This window comes from Gopherus evgoodei, chromosome 1, assembly GCF_007399415.2.
Source record: "Gopherus evgoodei ecotype Sinaloan lineage chromosome 1, rGopEvg1_v1.p, whole genome shotgun sequence".
NCBI classification, from domain to species: Eukaryota; Metazoa; Chordata; order Testudines; family Testudinidae; genus Gopherus; species Gopherus evgoodei.
Window position 1 is genome coordinate 19484347 of NC_044322.1, and position 22064 is coordinate 19506410.

Genomic DNA, 22064 nt, shown 5'->3' on the forward strand with positions numbered 1-22064 from the left:
CTGTAGCCACGGGCCTGCACACAGGCAGCTCAGTATAATGGTCGTTCCTCACTGACCGAAGCAGCAGTGGAGCTTGGCGTCTTCTTGAGCGACTGAGCAGTCCTATTCAGGATTGCACTGCTCACCTCCGTAGAATGAGGAGGGGGCTAGAAAAGGTGCCCTAAACATTGTCTGCTTCACCTTACCCTGGCCAGCATACCACGGCTGGCGGGGATCCCATAAAAGTGGTCGAACAAAAACAAAACTTAGAGTGACACCGATCACCATTGGCACATGGAATGTAAGCATGTTACTGGACAACATCATGGCAGACAGACTGGAGAGAAGAACAGCACTTGTCACCAGAGACCTCGCACGCTACAACACTGACATTGCAGCCCTTAGCGAAACTCGCCTTGCTAATGAAGGACGGCTGTCCGAGTCAGGCGGAGGCTATACATTCTTCTGGAGTGGCCGCAGCAGTGATGAGCGTTGCGAATCTGGAGTCGCCATCAAGAATCATCTTGTTCGGAAACTTGCCAGTCCCCCCAAGGGTGTGAATGATCGACTCATGACAACGCAGCTTCTGCTTTCAAAAAGGAAAACAAGCTACTCTGATCAGCGCATACGCTCCCACAATGACCAACCCAGAGGATGTGAAGGATAAATTCTATGAAGAACTAGATGCTCTGCTATCATCAGTGCACCACACAGACAAGCTGATCCTGCTTGGCGATTTTAATGCAAGAGTCGGATGCGATGCTGCAGCCTGGGAAGGAGTCATTGGGAAAAATGGAGTGGGAAAGTGTAATAGCAATGGCCTGTTACTGCTGAAAACTTGTGCAGCACATGACCTTCTGATCACCAATATGGTCTTCCGCCTTCCTACCCGTAACAGGACTTCCTGGATGCATCCCCGTTCCAAGCACTGGCATCTGATCGACTATGTCATCATCAGGAGAAGGGACAGACAAGATGTAAGGGTTACAAAACCTATGTGCGGCACTGACTGTTGGATGGATCACAGGCTCATAGTATCCAAAATGAAGCTCCATATCATGCCGAAGAGATAACCACAAGGCTGTAAGGCTCTCAAAAGGATCAATGTGTCAAAGGTGAAGAACAGTCGCATCACTGAAAATCTAGTAGAAGACCTAAAGAATGAGCTTGCTGATCTTCGTATTGAGGATGATGCTGAGAAAGACTGGGAGCGATTCCGCAACACTGTCCATACAGCTGCATCGAAGGTATTGGGGCCCTCCACATGCAGGCGGCAAGATTGGTTTGATGAAAATGACGCAGAAATCCAGGCCTTACTTGCTGAGAAGCACTCCCTGCATCATGCATATCAGAACGACCCATCCTCAGCGGCAAAGATGACCGCCTTTATCAACGCTCACAGAACAGTACAGAACCGACTGCACAAAATGTGGGACTTGTGGCTGAGCGCCAAAGCAGATGAAATACAGGCGTATGCGGATAGGAATGACTATAAGCAGTTCTATGAAGCCCTCAACACACTCTGTGGTTCACAGTCTTCTGGGAGCTTTCCCCTCCTGAACTCTGATGGCACTGTGCTCCTTACAGAGAAGACGCAGATTCTCCAGAGATGGACTGAACATTTTGAAGCAGTTCTCAACTGCCTCTCAGTCATCAGTGATGAGGCCATTGACAAGATGCCCCAGGTTGCAGTCAATGACTCCATGGATGCTTCACCAGAAGAGGACGAAGTGAAGAAAGCCATCAACCAGCTGTCAAGTGGCAAAGCCCCAGGGTCAGATGCCATACCAGCAGAGGTGTACAACGTCGGTAGATCCTTGCTGCTATGGAAACTCACTGAGCTGTTTCAGTCCTTCTGGAAGCAGGGATCCATTCCACAGGAATTTAGAGATGCGTCCATCGTGCACCTCTATACGAGGAAGGACAATCGCCAGGTATGCGATAATCACCATGGAATCTCGCTGCTCTCTACAGCGGGGAAAGTTCTTGCATGGGTTCTGTTGAACCGATTGATCACTCACCTGGAGCAGGGCTTACTGCCAGAATCACAGTGTGGCTTCCGCAAGGGATGTGGGACTATTGACATGATCTTTGCTGCGTGTCAGCTACAGGATAAATGTCAAGAGCAGAATCGTGAACTCTACACAACTTTTGTGGACCTCATGAAAGCGTTCAACTCTGTCAGTTGCCAGGGCCTGTGGAGGATCATGCTGAAATTCGGCTGTCCAGACAGATTCATACGACTGGTACGTCAATTTCATCACGGTATGATGGCTCATGTCCTGGATGACGGTGAAACATCTGAGGCCTTTCCAGTCACCAACGGCGTCAAGCAAGGGTGTGTTTTAGCACCCACTTTGTTCAGCATGATATTCTCTGCCACTCTGACTGATGCCTTTCAACACTGCACTGAAGAGTAGGCCTGAAGTACAGAACTGATGGGAAACTATTCAATCTGAGGCGACTGCATCCCATCACCAAGGTGAAGGAAACTGTACTTCAAAACTTTCTCTTTGCCGATGATTGTGCTCTGAATACTAGTACAGAGCCAGAAATGCAAGCCAATATGGACAAGTTTTCATCTGCATGTAACAACTTCAGTCTCACCATTAACATCAAGAAGACTGAGGTCATGCACCAGCCAGCTCCCCATGCTCCGTACTCAGAACCATCCATCACTGTAAATAGACAGAGACTTCAGGCAGTGGACCACTTCACGTACCTGGGCAGTACCCTTTCCCGAGCAGTGTCAATAGATGATGAAGCAAACTGCAGAATTGCTAAAGCCAGCTCTGCATTTGGCCGATTGCATGCCAATGTCTGGGAACGTTGAGGGATCAGCCTACCAATGAAGCTGAAGGTCTACCGAGCAGTGGTGCTTCCAACTCTGCTGTACGCCTGTGAGACATGGACTGTCTACTGGAGTCATGCATGAAGGCTTAATCACTTCCACATTTCCTGTCTGTGAAAGCTTCTAAAAATCAGATGGCAGGACAAAGTGCCCGATGCTGAAGTCCTTACCAGAGCCAGTCTGCCATCAGTTCACACACTGCTGATGAGAGCCCAGACGAGATGAGCCGGACATGTCGTGAGAATGTCAGACGAGCGCATTCCTAAACAGCTCTTCTATGGAGAACTTACCCAGGGACAGCGCTCCCATGGAGGACAAAATAAGCTGAAGACCTCTCTGAAGTCCCTCGAGATCAACACCACCACATGGGAAACCCTCGCACTGAACCATCCAGCATGGTGCAGCCTCATTCACACAGGCAGTAATACCTCTGAGGTGAGGCGTACTGCTGAGGCTGAAAGAAAGCGTAAGTTGCGCAAGTCCAGAGCTGCCTGCACATCATCGACAGTGCCATCACATGTCTGCCCGACGTGTGACAGGACATTCCATGCCCAAATTGGACTGATCAGTCATCTTAGGACGCACAGAGCCGAGTCATCGAATGAATGAATTGTTGAGGTCTTCATCAACAACGATGGACGAACATCATCACAGCGGCACAGCTATGATACTATAGCTATGCCACTGTAGCACCGTGTGTAGGTGCGTCCAACAAGGATGGAGGGGATTTTCTCAAGGCTGCAGGAACTGCACCTCCCCAAGCGACAGAAGCTAGGTTGATGGAAGCATTCTTCCATTGACCAAGACACATCTACCACTGGGGCGACGTTGGCATAGCTATGGTACTCAGGGTATGGATTTTTTGGGTTGACCTAACTTAGACCAGGCATCTGTATCTGACCAGGTGCACCTGACTGACAGGCCAGAGAGAGGTGTCTTCTCTGCTCAGGATCCATAGCCATGAATCCTCTGCTGGTGTTAGGTGCCTAAGCCAGGTCAGCCATGTAGGTATCTTAAACTCTAGAAGCTGAAATCATTTCTCTGTTTCTCACTCACACTCACTACCTGTCTCACACTGGCCCTAGGTTTTTGTTTGTCCCCATCTGTCTTTTGCCCTGGTGCTGTGCTGCTCCCCAACCTGTTGGCGACTCACATCTTGCTCTCTTGCAGTGGGGTCTGACAGGAATCAGGTCACAGCTGTGCTCGGAGCATGTCTAAAGGGTCGGGCCTCACTGGCAAGACAGGTGTTCCCTTTATCGTTTGAGATTCCCACTTCAGGGTTTCAGGGCATTGGTTTGAGCTAGTATCTGCTCAGTAGTTATGGGGTAGCACCAGGGCTTTGTTGCTTTGTGGATGCCAGCTGGCAGAAAGGTAGGTGTCTAGAGAAGGTAGGTACCTACTGGGCAAGGTGGAAACTGCATGGTATGCTGAAAATTTCACTAATCCCTAAATGATGGAGTTAGGCACCTAATTACCTTTGAGGATCTGGACCTTAGGAACTTTTTATTTTTTATTTTTTTTTGCCAGAGAGTGTTTCTGAAGCTGTAACCAACACACAGGGTAAGCAGCACCTGGCTTCTGCAGAGTTGATGTGCTTCCTACAATCTGTTTATTTCTTCTTGTGCAAGTCACCAGGGAGCAGACTGTTTTTCACACCAAGAAAAGAGATCCACTGCACCTATCTAATAGACTCTCTGATGCTGACTTCACTTTCCCCACGATGGCTGCTGCTGCCATATTCCAATGCCAGGCTGAATTGGCAGAGGGCAATACACTATGGGGCAAGTCCTCCCCTCCCCGTGGTCACAAAGGTGGTGTCCCACCCATGCAGGGAGGAGGGACTCAGCTGGACTGTCATGGAAGGCAGGGAACCAGATTTAGGGAGAGGGGTTCATGCAGACGGAAATTTATCAGAAGAAAATGCTGGTGTTGTCACAGCTGGAAATAGCAATGATGAGGGAGAATGGGAAGACAGAATTGGGAAGGGAGAAAGAGTGAGAGAGAATAGGGAAAGAGAGGAGGGTTAGCAGGAAAGGGATTGAGGGTAAATTCACCTTTGTGCAGAGAGCCAGCACAAAGCATGTGAGAATGAAGGAGGAGAAGGGGTGAGAGTGAAGGAGGGGAGGAAGGGAGGAAGCAAGTGTATTAATAGGGAAAGGGGAAGGATTTGTGCTCAGAACATCATCTTTGCCCTCATCCAGCCTGTTGCCTGACACGCAGAAACATTGATCAGAAGGAATACTGGCTAAGGCAATTTGTACCCTGGGGCATCCTCATTCAGGGTTTACAGTAGCTGGGACCAGTACTCCCAGTGGAGGCCAGTGCATATAGATACACCACTCCTCACTGGAAACTCCCTCAGACCTAATCAAAGCAAGCAGGATCACGTCGGCTTAGGGTGACCAGACAGCATGTGTGAAAAATCGGGATGGGAGTGGGGGGTAATAGAAGCCTATATAAGAAAAAGACCCCAAAATCGGGACTGTCCCTAAAAAATCAGGACATCTGGTCACCCTATGTTGGCTACATAAGTCTTAATATTGCTGCACAGTATGGAGAGCCTCCTTTAACTCAGATCCTAGGAGTCTCTTTGTCTTTCGAGCACAAGAGCTGGAGATTCCAAAGGTAAAAAACTTTGTCATGATTTCTTTACACATCCCAAAGCAGCAAAAAGCACCCATCATTCTACCTATTATACTCCATTATTTTACTTTAACTTAACCATTCATTCCAATAGCTCTTTTATCGCTTTCTTGCCTTGTTTACACTCTGCCTCCTGCTCCAGAACTCTCATCCCCCTGCTTCATAAACATAGACCCCTGGGCACTTTAGCTAATGGAGTGTCTCAACTGTGTGTCAGCAGTGTAGTACATATGTCACACAATTCAGCAGTTCTCATTACATTCAGTAGAGGGCAGCAGCACACATGCAGTACTCACTAAAGTTTATTACAGCATGCAACAGTAATAAAAAAAGATGCCTTCTGAAAGTAAGAAGAGGCAAATTTCAGTTTACGGATAATGCCTGAATTTGTTGCTTACAAGAGTGATGTGCAAATACAGGAAGTGAGCTATTAAAGGGAAGCAAGGCTGCCTAGTGGCTAGCGCAGTGGACTATTATTCAGGGGACTTGGGTTCTATTCCCAGCTCTGCTACTGCCTGTTGAGTGACCTTGGCAAGTCATTTCACTGCTCTGTCCCTCAGTTTCCCTATCTGTAAAATGGGGATAATGATACTTATGTCCCTTGGTAAAGTGCTTTGCTATTGGCTCATGGAAAGCACTATATAAGAGTGAGGTGTGATTCTATGCTATTTGCTTGCTGAGCTGTTTCCATTTGCTTACACTTATATTTAATAAATGTCTTAGAGGAAAAAATGTCCTGTCTGAAATCACATTTTGTAGTCTCCGAAGAGCCTCCTGAGGACTCTGAGGTGTCGCTGTTCTTTGGCTGTAGCACTGTTTGTGGATTTCCCTAGTGGATGTTATACTGAAATTTTGACTGAACAAATGAAAGGCAGTTTAATGTAGATCAGCCACAATCTATGGCTTTATTAGCATGCATTATTCCTTGAGCTCTGGGTTCCACCCACCCTGACTGACAGAGCACAAACAAGGCTTTGGAGATGAAAGTGATAGTACAGATGTCAAGCACCAGATGGGGATAGTAAGATGTGAGATAACACGCTGCCACAGATGAAATGATACATCACCACTGACCCAGGGAAATGCATGCAGCAGTGACATGGAGATTTATTCCTGCAGAAAAATGTTGGATTACTTACATCATATAGCCATTATGTGTTAGCACATTTAACAGTGAAAATACGACACATGAAAGAAAGAGCTGCTCTTTGAAATAGTAGTTGCCATCCTCAATAAAAGAGTAATTCAACAGCTGGGTACAAACACACTGTTCCGTCAGGGGAAAGAGGAACTTCAGACAACTAGATGTGGGGGATGTTTTTAAAAGCACCAGAGGGTATGTCTGCAAAGCAGCTGGGAGTTATAATTCCATTCGTGCCTAGGACTTCACATGGGATTGCACTTGGGCGGCGGCTAGCCCAAACCACCACCTGTGCCACCATGACCACACTGCTATTTTTAGCATGCAAGAGCAAGAGCATGTACATTTACCCAAGCTTGGAAGTATACTTCCCAGCAACTGTGTGGACATACCCTGAGAAAACTTACGTGACTGAGAAGCCCAAGTCCAACTTTCAAAAGGGACTTAGGCACTCAGGAACCTATGTCCCACTGATTTTCAATGAGACTTAGGCTCCTAAGTCACTTAGGCACCTTTGAAAATGTTACCCGTGATTTACGGTGTATTTATTTTTATTTAATACTTTTATAGATCTATATCCTATAGGCATCTAAGGACCATAGAATAAAACTGATAAAAACCATTAAGATCTACACACTGTCTCAATGAACTCAAGTACAAAGCAATCTCAAGCAAAGCACCCGGCCCAGGGACAAATACAATAGCACCCAGGAAAGTCGCTTACCAGAGAAAAGGGGTCAGTCGCAGTAAAAATGTGACAGCAGTTACAAATCCCCAGCAGTCCAGGAGGGGGAGCCCAAAAGCAATCAGGGATGAGCTTGAGACTTATGTTATGCTGGAAAGGCAGCTAGTCCCAGAGAAAATTCTGAATCTGGGGCCAGGACTCAACTGCCCCAGTCCAGTCCAATCATAACTACACCTACAGACCTAGAGTAAATCTGCTGTGAACAATCACAGTTACTGGGAAGGGGTCTAGGGAAAAGGGTACTCAGGTATTTAAGGTCTAGCTTTATAGGGCTTAATTACTAATCCCAAGATGTTGAATTCTATTCTGTGGTGTAGCAGCCACCAGTATACACAAAGCTAGATAAGTTAGTCAACAGAAACAGTGACGACCATTTACATCAGCTTCAGTAGTTCCCAGACTGTAGCAGGCATGGAGTAAAAAGTGAAGTGTCCATCTGTAAAAGGGATAACTCATCCTGGAACACCTTTCTGTGGCTGGGCGTGGCGTAGCAATTCTCTCCCCATCTGGTGCCCCTGCCAATGGCAACTCTGGTCCTCCAGTGGTCTGCTGCTTCCTGCAAGTTGGCCCTCTGGCCAGATCACAATTTCAGTCCACTCCTTGAAGGGTAACAAGAAATCCAACAAGCCAATGTCCAAGCTCTTGTATCAGGTCTTCGGCCCCAACTCTGGGTCATGTGGTCCTCAGTTCCTTTTCTCAGGGCTCTTAAATGCCCTCGTCCCCTTCTCTGGCCTCACACCATCATACCAATTGCTGATAGGGGAACCCAAGGCCCTCCCAATATACAGGGTTCCAGACATGGGATCCTATAACCAGCACCCCCAGGGAAAAGTAAAATTTGGCTCCTATCAGTACGTCCATCTACTCTACTCACCTAAGCCGTTTCTAACCATCTACACTGCTATTTATACTCATGCTAGCTGGGCATGCAGAGTCTCTATTCTAAGTGCCACTGTAAGTGTAGACGTAGCCAGTGACACTCAAAATAAAGGTTAATTAGGTGGAAGCAAAACCCTACATTACTTCTGTAGAAGAGATCCACCCACTTGCACTGGGCAGCCAAGTGATCAGATAGATGTCATCAGAATTTATGTGATTTTTATTCCACTAATACAAAATTTTAGAAGGAGACAGCTTTTGAAAGTCCCACCCTCTCCAGCAGACCATGGGAAAGAGCTGGTCGGTATAAATGGCAAAGAGCGTGTTTCGATTCTTTGTCTCCAGGGCTAAGGTGATTAGCTCGTTGGCAGTTATGCTCCATCTAAGGCTGGATTTCACTATGTGTCTGAACATTGCCTAGCACAATGGTCCCCAATCTCATCTGGAGACTTTAGGTGCAACAATAATACAAATAACATTAGATGCTAGGTCTGATTCTTAGCTGGTATAAATCTGTTTAGCTCCATTGACTTCAATAGACCTAAGCCATAAACGTCAACTAAGAATCTGATCTAGTGTCTGTCTCTAAAAATATGGCCTTTGGATAAAAGAAAAGAATGTCAACCAAGCAACATTCCTTCTAATATTTCTCCAGAGAAGAGTCTCCATCTAAACAGTCCTTTTTCTTATTTGTTTATTTTACTCTATTTGCTTCGATGCCATTTAGTGAATAGCAGTGTAAAGTCCTTTCTTTACACCAGACTTACTGCAGAGTTATCCCCAGCTGCACCTTTGGAAGCCAAACAACTTCAGTAGCACTTGTTCTAGTCTTAAAGAATTGTTTTGGAAAGGAAGAAAAGAAAAGGCTCCATGAATGCTAAGTAGCTCTGTGTGGTTCACCACCCACCCACTCTACCGAAACATGGCCCATTAATGCAGTATGGCAGATGCAATTTCAAAGGACGCACCAGTTCATAAAGCAATCTTTGTCTGTCGATAATAACTTCACAGATGTTGAAAAAAAATCAGTTGCACAACACGATACAATGCATGAGTGCATTTTAATCTCCCTGAAAACCATCTGACATTTAACAATGACTGTAAAAAGCAGACATCTTTTTAGGTGAATAGTCTTGAGTATGATACAAATCAGGGCCAGTGCAGAATTTGTTAAACGTCTGATTTCCTCTGTTTACACATGCGAGCCAGGTCAAGCTGAAAAATTTGAACCAAGATGTGGAGAAGTATTTACTATGCCATGACTTAATTACTGAACGCTGCATTGTGCTTGCCTGGAGATTGAGTGATTGATTAGACTTGTAAAAGGGGCATACTGATTTCTGAGTGCATCTACAAAATAAAATAAAATACACAACAAATACTAACTGGTGTTGGTGGGAAGAGATACAGCCAACAGCTGCAAGTCACAAAGAAACGTTCTTTAGCACTTCAGCTGTGATGCTCTGCCAGCTTTAAAGGGCCAGGTCTAGAAAGGCATGCTGGGAAAAACAGTTCCCATCAAGGGGCACCAGGCATTCAGTGAAGAAAGAGCTGGGTGTCAATCACTGTATGAACGCAAGAAATAGCTAAGGAACAGGCAGAGACTCAGATACCTGGGATCAATTCCTTGCTCCGCCAGACTTCTTATGTGATCATGGGCAGGTCACTTAGTCTCTTTGTGCTTCATCTCCCCATCTATGAAATGAGGTTCATAATATATCCCTGCTTCATGGGGATATTGTGAGGATAAGGCTTGTAAAGTGTTGTCAATGAGTTGATTCACAGCTAGCATGCCCCCTTGCGGCTCTGTGTTGCATAGCAGGTTCTCCCCATTTGGTGCCCTTGCCAACAGCCACTCCAGCCCTGCAGTGGTCTGCTTCTTCTCATGACTTAACCCTCTGGTCAGGTCACATATGGTCCCTCCCCTTTGATGTAAACCAAGACTCACACATCCATAGCTCTGCAACTGCACACTGGATCTTCAGCCTGAGAACAGAAGTGTTTTCTAGCCCTTATGTCCAGGTCCTCCATGCTATCTTTGTCAGTGGGCCAGTTGGGAAACCCAGGCTCTCTCTCTACTCTGGGGTCTGGCCAACTGAGCCTGTAATCCCTGGGCCACTTCCTACCACATCCTGCCTCTGTTTCTTTCCACTAGCTCCTTCCTGCAGATCCCCAAAGGAAAAACCCATAGACCCAGGCACAAAGTACATATAAGAGATCCTTGCCAATGTCATGCCTACCTCCCAATAAGGCGGCTCTGGTATCTAGCAATGCCTGGTCATCTTCCAGCCCTGAGCCAGGCCTTCCTTCAGGTAGTCCTGGGATAGGTCCTGGCCTCAGTCAGGTCTTTTTCTCTAGGGGTTAGTGCAAAAGATCCTCTCCTTTTCCTGCTGAACTGGCCTTTCCCCTTTTTAATGCCTTCCTCCAGGCTTGGCACCTCTTGCAGGTGATGAAGGACAGGGCTAACTGAACACCCAGGTTCTTATTAACCCTTCCCAACTGGTGCAAGATTTGTACGCAAGTGCTCCCATACTGTGGAAACAGGGGTCATGCGCATAGACAGACTGTTGTAGCACAGATTCAGTATCAACGGACTCTGCCAACAGCCTTAATAAAAATCTTCACCCAATGCTGGGTTTGTGCTGAAGGTCCAGAGCAGCCCCAAGGTTTATAAAAGATAAGTCAGAATCTCAAAAGTACCAACATACAGTCAGATGTTTATTTTCCATGTTTCTGATAGAATTGTTAAAAAATGTATAGATAGATATTTCCCCTCTGCATGATTGTTTTCACTTGAAAACCCTTTCTGGTTTTTGTTTGCTCTTTAAGATGTCATTTTGTAGGCCCCTGGAATTAGACATCCTCCTTTCCCTTTACTTTCCCTTTGCTGCTGCCTTCAAATGATGCTGTGGAGCGTTCCCCCTATTTATTGGAGGCCACAGATGACCACCAGCCCTCTGTTTTTCACTTCAGTTAGCTTGGGTAAGGCTGGACCAGGCTTTAATCCACAGGCACAGTTGGGGTGCAGCAGCTGAGTCAATCAAAACTGCATTTGATTTGTGTGTGGCAGAAGTTGAGCATATAATACTAATCATTGATAAGAACTCCTAATTTGTTTTGTGTGAGCATCCAAAGGCTAATCGGGATTGGGGCTCCATTGTGCTAGGTGCTGTACAAACATTTTGTGTTTTTAACAAAGCTGACCATTAGTGGGAAGCACATCAGTGCTTAGAATAACAGCCGGGTGTACTTTTAATGCCATTGACATGCACTTCAAGATTTCAGTAACAGCATTTGGAAATACACAAGCCTCAGAAATCTTTTGTTAAAAGATTTGTTTATTGAGGGCTTTTGAGATTGTGCACATTGTATGGAACGAGAATTCCCTGGCCAAGAAGCTGATATCAAGAGAAGATAAGATACGATAAAGCAAAAGCTCTGGAATGCAGGATTTGGTATAGTGGACTGGGATACTGGGCTACAGAATCAAGGCAAATAAAGAAGTGCAAATAAAGGAGATAGCTAAAATCCATGTAAAACCTTAGTAGAGACAAGGCACAGGTAGGTTTTAGCTTGATGAAACTAATGAAGGTCAACTATATGCCACCTAGCTTGGGTTGACCTCGACTAGCTACATGGAGCTAAAAACTACCTGTGCTTTGTCTCCACTAGAAATTTACTTGACATTAGCTAATGATGTAAAAACACAACTTTTTTGCAGTGGAAACACAGCCAAGGACATCAGAGTGGTGAAATACCTGCTAGTGCATCTGAGTCATCTTCCTGTCAATACAGAATTATTCCCTACGTCATACTTTTGAACACTTTGTCTAGTCCATTCTTGGATTACTCAACTGATGGATCAGCTTCTACTTTGTACTGGCAAGCTCATGACTAGGAAATGTTTTCATTGTTCTACTTCATCCCATCATGTACTAGTCACATTTTTTCCCCTTCCTTTGGACTGGTTTACCCATTGTGCTCAAGTCACACAGTTTACCTTTCCTATTAAAAATCGGCCGTTCTGTTTACTTGAGGAGAATTAAGGCAATATATTTGTGATTGGATCATCACCGGGAGCCTCTAAAACATGTCAGGTAGTGGTTGGTTACCTGGGCAAGAGCCCTCCAAGGGAAATAGTTTGAATCCCATTTCCCTCATTGGCATCATGCTTATTACATACGCATATCATAAGTAACCCTTGTCTGTTCAAATCCGTAGGACTTCATCCTCAAGGATTCAGCTGGATTTCTCTTATAGAACAAGGTTTAATATAAAAATACCAGTCCCCAAAGTACAAATATAATGAGTCCCTGAAAATGCCAAACCCCAGCATTATAAACACTATCACTATGGCTTGAATCTTGGAACGCTTTTCCTTGTCAGTCAAATACAAATTGCCAATTAACAAAGAAAAATATTCTGAGTAAAAAGTAACATGTCATGAAAACCTGAAATAATATCTGACCTTTTAAGTGGTCTTTCTTCTGAGAACTAGCTGGGGGGGAGGGGACTGACCCAGGAAGGGGGGAGGGGAGACAACTACCAACCTCCACCCAAACCTACACCGACACTCTGCTGACGTGTAACATCCGAGGGCATCGATCTGTTTTCAGAGGCAGTAGTAAAGGAAGACAAGGGAGCAAACAAAATGGGCAATTCAGATGGTTTTCCTGCTGACTAAATAGTAAAAACGAATAAATAACCAAGTAAAGCAAACCAGTCACTTCTAGCACCTGCACAAAGAACATCTTTAGAACACATCCAGCTGTGTGGGAAAAAGCAGCAATGCGAGCAAAGACTGTCAGCCCTTGGCCCTGGTTGACAAGGCCGTACCAAGCCATTCTCAAGAATACAGTTGTATATAGCACTAATTGAGTTAGATTTTTTTATTACCAAGCCGACAGGCTTCAGGGATGGCCAATATGGGCCAAACCCTGCTGACTTTCCTCACACAAGACTGGTGAAGCCATTTCATGAAGAACAGGCTTTAGCTAAGTTATTGGCTCAATTCCCAACGGCCTGACTATCTAGCTTAGGTACGTATACAGCCCCTATTACTACAGTACCCGAGCACCTCACAATTTGCGATGTATTTCTCAGAGTAACATGGGATATGAACAGGAATTTAAATTTGACCACTTTTGGAGGGGGAACGTTAATGTTAATGTGTCTGTATACACATTAAACCATTTCACCACAGGCACATACATGATATGCAGAGAACTAAAGAGCAGTATATTCACCATTTCAATGAAAATCCATGCGCTGTGGCGCCATCTGAATAAATGTAGCCACATGCATTTGGCTGTGGGGTGGGTCACAGAGCTCCTCTGGTCCGGGGCTATGGCGGGGAGAGAGAGAGATCCTCCTTGCACTGGGCTGGAGAAGTTCTGTGCCATGCTGCAACCCCGGGGTACGAGGAGCTTTCTCCCCTTGCCACGTCACCAGGGCAGGAGGAGCTGTCAGGTCCTACCATGGCCCCGGAGCCAGGGAGGTTCCACGTCTCTACAGATTATTGGGGAGATCCATGCCCCTGCGTCCCCCTACTTGTGCATGCCTCTGGAGTAACACTTGGGTGAGGTAGGGAAGTAAGGTATTTCCATTTTACGGCTAGGGAAAAGAGTCAGAAAGGCTAAGCAATTTGCCCAAGGTCACATAGGAATTTGGTGGCAAAGCCAAGAATTGAACCCACCTCATAAACCGTTGCCCTGCTCACTGCATGACCTACCTGAGAGACTTCATCTAACCCACAAGGGAAAACAGAGGAAGGTGTCCAAATGTTACTAGAGCTCTGTGAAAATCAATGGGCTTTTGTTTGCTGAGGAACACTGAGGAACATTCTCCCTGGTTTTAATCTGGGGGGCGGGGGGTGAAGGCTGAGCCCACTATCCCCCACCCACCATCAAATTTTTCTTTGCTTTTCATATTTGAATGAACCCTGAAACTCAAAACAAGACCTGATGAGACTTGCTGGCTTGCCCCTGGCTTTGCATTGAAATGCCACATAAACCCATGCACAATGAATGATTTTGATGCAACCCCATAATGTCCATGTGCTATTCGAAACTGGGCCCCAGGTTTGCTCAAAAGGTTTCTGACTCTTAATGCTCTCAGTCTGTTTCAAGTCTGTTAGCCTGAAATCAGGGGAGTGCCACATGATTCCTGGTTTATTTGTATATGTAATAAACAGCATCATAGTTGTTACTGGGAACTGGACCTTGGCGCTCCAGAGCTAAGAGCATGAATCTTTACAGTTTGAGCTAAAGCGTAGCTGCAGCAATCTCATATCCTGTGTAGACCAGGCACCATGGGGATGATGAGGACACTCTGAGCAGTGGACTGTGTGGTCATTTCCCAAAGCTTTAATTATAATGCGTGTTCCCCAGTGCGACCATACATGGCATTATACTGTGCATGCCCTGGAGGTTGCAAAGCCCTTGTGCCACTGCTGCCAAATCATACATGAGTCCTGAGTCAGCCAAAAAGTTAAGCAAATTTTTAAGACATGCGCTTACTGATTTGGGGGCTTGGGGCATTTCATTGTATATAAAGTAACCAATGTCAAAGCTGAAAAAGCTGAGCCATATTGAGAGGCTACTTACCTATAAATGAAATTTGCCATGTGCCACCAAAGCACATGGCAAAACTGCCATTGACTTTAATGTTAAGGATCAAGATCTTAAACATAGAATATAAGGGCTGGAAGGGACCTCAGGAGGCCATCTAGTACAACCTGTGGCTCAAAGCAGGACCAATCCCTAGACAGTTTTTTTTTTAACCCCAGTTCCCTAAATGGCCCCCTCAAGGATTGAACTTACAACCCTGGGCTCAGGGGAACAATGTGCAAACCACTGAGTCTATATAATTCACAGTATCTTCTGCCACCTGAAAAAACCAGATTTTAATCAACAACATGCTTGGTGGTGTGCATCATGCAAATTTTCCCTGTCTCACAGAACTTGTGACATCTGTATGAACTTTTTAAATGAAACAAATTAATTTTAAAAGTTCTATGAAACCTCTGTTTCTTGCTCATTAAAAGCCCCAAAAGGGGATTTTGCCATGGACTTTAATGGAAGCAAGATCAGGTCTTAATTCAAGGAGATATATATATATATTGGAGTCAGCTAGGACAGTGATCTTTAGCCTTTTCCATACTGCCCCACGCCTCTGATGCTGCCTGCTGCCCTACCTCAGCCAGCTGGGATCTGTCTCCCATTTAGCAACATAGGAAAGGCAGAATGGTTGAGATTCCTGACCCTTGATCTCTGTTGATGTGCACCCCAGCTTTGCTTAACCCTCAGGCGGGTAATACATGGGAGTCACAAGCATTTTGTTGGGAAGGGCCCACCGGAGATGGGCTTCTTTGAGTCTGAATCCATGATGTGTGGGCTCTTGCAAACCCTCGCTGAAAACATAACAGCTACCCCCTTCCACCACACAGCAACCAAGATTAAGGAGTAGGAGAGGAATCCACCTCCTTGCAGGCATCTCCTCTGTAATGCTAACAACAGTCTTCATATACACTCAGGATGCAAATGGAAAGAGTCCAAGTATGGGGGCGTGGCAATGCAATTACTGGCAATATTACAGGCAATGGAGAGAGACGCTGAATTCCACAGAAGCGTTGCCCCTTCCATATTCTCAGGAGTACCACTGTTTGACAGGTCTAATTGCATTGTGTGGGAAGCTGACTAAACCAAATAGGTCTACAGGAGGAGTTCTGTTTCAGCTTTTGGAACTAAATATATCTATATTTAAGCCTGTGTAAGGAAAAGCTTCTATCTGGGCAAAAAGTGCTTGTCACCAGCACAGATGAAAAAAAGAACATGATCTATGTATAGTGCCTCCCAGCTATATGAGCAGTTATCACAAAAACCTGGATCTGAATGTGTTTATACAGGAGGTGGGTTAACACATGGTCCCTGGTGTCTCCACTCTAGAGTTTCCGCCCAGTACCAAGTAGCACAGGGGTGATGACAAAGAGTGGTTGGAAATATTCTGTGAAAACTGTTTTTCTCAACAGCAAATTGGGTTTTCAATCAAACAAAACGTTGAAAAAAAAAAAGGTCTGATTTCCATGGAAAATGTTGATATTTTTGTCAAAAAAGCTGAATGTTTGAAAACTGAAATACATCTATTCTGAAATACTTCTGTAGTGCCTCATGGGAGTTCCCTTTCTATTGCCTTGTGCTCCTATTCTCCTGTGCAGGACTCTTTGCCTCTATTAAAAATGTCACTAAGGAAAATAAATTGTGAAAAATAATTTTGAAATGCATAGTTCTGGTTTGATTCAGTCTTCAAATAGGTGCAAGAAAGAAGTGAAGAAAAAAATGGTCTTGTTTAATGGGAGCATAACATCTACCTATGTATATATGCTACTATGAGCTACAACAACAAACATATTCTGGGCTAAATCTACCCCATTAATTCAGTGGCAAAACTCCCGCTGACTTCATTGGAACCAGGATTTGATCCTCCATTTTTTCACTTTAAACTAAAAACCACCAAGAAAACAGCACCAAGTGCAGTTTTTGAAGAACTGGCAAGGTTTCTTTAAAGAGGTTCTTCGTGAAATTCACTTCCTGTTCCTAGTGTTCACTGTCAACAACAGCCTGTATCGTTTTTGGTTCATTCCTTTTGTAGTTATTAAGTTGAATAGTATTAGTGTGATTGGCCCTTTCTTTGGGAAGGTTATAAACAAGGTGAGAGGACCGGGTAAAAATGGTAAATGAGGCTTTTTAAAAACAGTTTGCGTGAACTTTTAACTTTTATGTTTAGTTCTTTAAATGACCAATTTCTGCTCAAGTTTACTCAGCCACAATTCAAATAAACAATTCAAATAATCTTTTAAGGAAACAGTTGTGACAAAAAAATGGTCAGCATTGAAAATGAGCCAATATAGAAGCTGAAAAACAAAATACCTAACCATAAAACTGCAAGTCTTGTGTCAAACTCCATGACTGTCTGATTCCATATTTGTTTTCTAGGCGGGTTTGCATTTGGATCCCGTTAGGGTTCATCTGAACTTTCTCGGCCAGATTCTAGTCTGATACACAAGTACAAGTGCAGAATAACACAGATGACCAGTGAGTTCAGTGGTAGTATTCTGCATTTACGCCGCTCCTCTGCTTCTTCCTTGTCCAGTATAATGTTGTTGATGTTTTGCTGTGTTCCCCTATCTGCACTTTCCTTCTAGGAGTGCGATAACAAGGACTTCCAGGTCTGTTTTCAAGACAATTGCTGATGGTACAATATGAATAATCAGATAATGAAATGCCCCTGTCTGCCACTTTGTGGTCAATTTGTCTGACCAGGACAGTAAAAGGATAACAAAGGGCTTGGAAACCCACTGTCTCATGTGCTCTCATCAGCAGATACCCAAAGGATAATAAAAAAGATAATTTACTACCTATTCATATAATGCATTACAGCAGAGTTTGAATTTTCTGCACAATCTTATGTGCTTTGTTTACTTTTGCTTTGGCGCTCAATGTACCTTAAAAGTACTACAGATAGTTTTGCTCAGTAGTAAGAAATACATGCACCATTTGACTAAATTCAAGCTTTACGTTTAGTAAAGGACTGATAGAGAGCTCAGATCAGTGATTTCTATAAGTATTTATAATAGAATGTTGACTCCATCGTAGCCATGTTCTGTTCTGGTCCTGTGGAGGATCAACATACACTAGGGAATTCTAATTCATTGAAGTTACATATATATTAACTGGGTTGCCACTGTGCTTTCCCCCCATCGGAACAGATGCTTTTTTCCATTTGAATAGCAGCACAGCCATGATGCATAGTATCTTGTAACAAAGTGAAGTCATAATTCCAACTGCCTCACAGTGCTCGTTTGAAGGCAGTGGGAGTGATTTGTAAGTAACCTTGGCACAAACCAAGATACTCCATCAGTCTGTTTTAAGATGGAGGCTGGTGGCACCTGCCATTTGGCCCAAAAGCTTTTCAACAGATGGTACTCACATATGGGTGAGGTTTGACACCGTTAAAAATCTTTATCAAGCTGTACTAAGCCAGATATGTCAGGCTGATCTGCTGAAAGAAGTCCTTTTATTTTAAATGTTGTGGCTCTAACTTGTGGGCAACATTTTATATGGCAATTGCATAATATCCAGTGCCTCTTTAGCCAATCTATAGCAGTGAAAATCTGCAAACCAACAGAGCAAAGTACTCTAGGAGGAAATGCAGTCAGTTTACACTGAACACAAGCCTTGACAGATTTCTCTCTGGGTTTCCATATGGCTATGGCATGGAAATCAATCTCCTCTAGGGTAGTTAATGAGCTCCCCTCTGCTGTTGACAGCTCCTCCCTCTGCATTCTGCTTGATCTCAGTGCAGTCTCCAATGCTATTGATTATTCCATTTTCATGTGAGCCTCCAGAGTAGCGCAGGCATCTCTGGCAGCCTCCTTTCATGGCTCCACAGATCATTCCCTACGTCTGGCAATAGCTTTTCCTTTCCACCTCTTCTTAATGGCATCTCAAGATTCAGTTTTGGGCTCTCCTTTTTTCTATCTCCCTTCTCCTTCTGAGTCAATTTATCTCAACTTTTACTCTTAAGGTACTACTTTTAGGTTGTATATCTGAACTGTCATCTCTTTTCACCCATTTTACGACTTCTGCTTTGACATCTGCCCTATTCCTGTCTTGATGGGCTGACATTTCATCTATAGGCTTATTATCTCAATTTTACAGATGAGGATAGAGATTAAATAACTTCCCCAAGTTAGTACACGGCTTTTGTGGCAGAACTGGGAACTTAACCTTCATCCCTTGAGTCCAAGATTCCAATACCTTAACCACAAGGTCATTTAGTTGGTGTGATTTTTTTGTTTGCTTGTTGTGTGACACAAATGGCAGGAATGCAGAAGCCATTCTCCATCTCTGGTATCTCCCTCCTTGGCTCAGAACTCCCGCTATTTGTCTCCAGAGCCTTGACCCTGAACTGTTCTTCATTGGTACGTCTCCAAATCACTAGTTTGGAATATTGCTGACACATTCCAATGCCTGGATACCATCCCCAACACTGTTTATATCTGTGTCTATGGCTTCCCCAAATCCTAGATCTTCAGGTGTCAGGATGTGCAGAATGCTGCTTGCAGTTCTTCATGTGTGCCAAGGAGTATGACCACATCACCCATGTCTTCAAACACCTCTACAAGATTCCCGTTAATTTCAGGATACAATTAAAAAATTCTCTCCTTCTCAGAACACTTTATGGTCTTACTCCAAGACAGTACTGGGAGCATGTCTGTCTCTACTTCTCTCCCTGCTCTCTTTGCATATAGCAGCTACTCCCTCTCTGTTCTCTCCAATAATCTCATCACATTCCTGCCACCTGAAACAGCCACCTTCTATCCATCTGCTTAATTGGCACTCCATCTCTCTTCAAACCTTTAACATCCCTCTCCCGCATTGCCTATGTCATTTAAGTTCTCTAATCCACTGTTATTAACCCATTCAATGAATGCTTTAATTTGTGTCTCATAGTGTAGTTTTATAGTACAGCTCTGTGCAACTTACTTATTCCATGTATGCAACACAAATACAGGAGGCTCCACAGCAGCTGCACTTGTATGGAGACATCTTGGAGCTCATTTCTGCTGCACTGGTTGAGTGACTCCCCCTAGCAGCCTTGCTGGCACTCTCTGGTGGACAGAGTGGTCTCAGAGACTGAATTAGCCCTTCATCCCTTCGGCAGTTCCTTCAGCTCAGATGTGAGTGAGCACTGGCAAGGTAGGGTCGGGGAGCTTGTGCTGTTGCTGCCTTTCTTATAGCAAAGTTGTTGGATGCCCATCACCTGTGGTGCTTCCTTTCTATTGGCAGCTCCAGATTTACCTAGAGTCCCTAGTTCCCTCCAGAGAGCAGACCTGCTGGCCCATGTCTGGAAAGAACTGGCAATATTTATTAGTGAAATGGTGGGCTCCTTTCACTGTTGTTTAAGGAAGCCACGTGGTATCGTAGTCAGCAAGTTACCAGGAAGCATGGGGATGGAATGTTTGAAGCCAAGTGGAACTACTGAGTTACTGTGTGATACTAAGCAAGTGACCTGACCAGCTTGAACTGGCTAGAAAATTGGATAAAATACAGGACCTCACTAAAAACCAGATGCTGCTTACAAATTGAACTTCTCTGGGTAAATGTAAATACATCACTAAAGTCTTCAGCTATTGGAAAGAACCAAGTCTAATTCTGTCTCCATGACTAATACACAATGCACTCCACTGTGATTTCGTCACAAGTGCCTCACAAGGGGAGGCATGTTGTTGCACTGACCTGGAGCAGACTTGAAGGCAGTTGGACCCAGATCTTCAAAGGTATTTAAATGCCGTGAAACCAACAGGAGCTAGGAGCCTAAATACCTTTTAAGATCTGGGCCATGGTGACTCTGAGATTCACCATCTGTTTTCCAGGGTCCTCCTTACTCTGGGGGGAAGTACCACGCATCAGGACTGAGGTGTTTGGAGAATGGGGAGCCAGGACTCCACCCACTTTTGCCCTGATCTGCCTACTTGTGAAGGAGGGGCCACTTTCCCCCCTACGCTGTTATCGTGATCCAGATAGTGGGAATTAGTGCATGCTTTACACCCTCTTACCCTCTTATGCTGCCACACAATATTTGTATGGGTTCCATGTAAGGGCAGTATTAGGAGCGGAAGAGCTGTTAGTAGGAGATTGCCATTAGAAGGAGGTTGGTTTTCTTTTGCCATCAAAAGGACAGTAAGGCAGTGTTCCAGAGATTGTGTCTACCAGACATTACAGCAGACAAATATAACTCAGTGAAATAAGCCATTGTGTAATAAAACGTGCACACCCTCGACTGCACGGGTCTGACGTTTCTCCTGTTTTTTTAAACAACTGTCAATTTAAAATGTAACAGTGTATTTTGCTGGAAGAAATTTCTCCCTGCAGTGGAATTGTTCACTTTGAGATCTGAATTTTTGAGATGAGCAGAGGCACAAAGGACAGCTGGGTGATTTTTAATGGAAGTTGGGGACCTACATGCCCTTCGTGCCATTGAAAACCCTCCCTTTCAACCTTAAGTAGCAAAGAGAAAACTCCAATAGACTTTATGGGAACTTGTTCAGAAAATAACAGGCTTGATTCTCATGTCATTTTGGCCCTGATCAGAAGAATGGAAGCCTACATTGTTTTGGTACCAATCTCCACTGTGCTCAGTGAAATTATTCCTGATTTGCACTAGTATAGCAGAGAGGGAAATTTTGGAATAGAGTGTGGAGGACAAAGACATAATAAGATCAAGTGGCTGGAAGCTGAAGCTAGATATATTCAGGCTAGAGATAAGACAAGGCACAACTTTTTTTAACAATGTGGGTAACTGACCATTGGAACAACTCACCAATAGCTGTGGTAGATCCTCTATCACTGGAAGTTTCTACATCAAGATTAGATGTCTTTCTAAAAGATTTATTCAAGCTTAGACACACAATGCAGGCTCAATGGAGGAATTACTGGGTGAAATTTTATGGCTTGTGTTATGCAGAAAGTCAGACTAGATGGTCACAGTGGTCTGTTCTGGTCTTAAAAAATCTATAAATGAATCTATGGATCAGGGCCAACATTGCTAGTTATAAATGGGATAAACCAACCCATCTTTGTGAATTATGCATGCTTGTGTGCATGTGTGTGTGTGTGTGTTTATAGGGGTGGAGAGGGGTTAGCCCTTTGCAGAATGTGGGCATGTGTAGGACCCTCATATGGTTAGTATGCTGGCTCACTTGATCCACAGAAAAACATGTGAATAACATCTTATTTAAAAAAATCAAAAGTTTAAGTCATATC

The 22064-nt window shown here is 44.4% G+C and overlaps 1 pseudogene; it reads left to right on the top strand.

The window, feature by feature from the left end:
* The first annotated feature begins 286 nt into the window (after nt 1-286).
* LOC115648291 lies at nt 287-12059 on the top strand (annotated as a pseudogene).
* The last annotated feature ends 10005 nt before the right edge of the window (nt 12060-22064 follow it).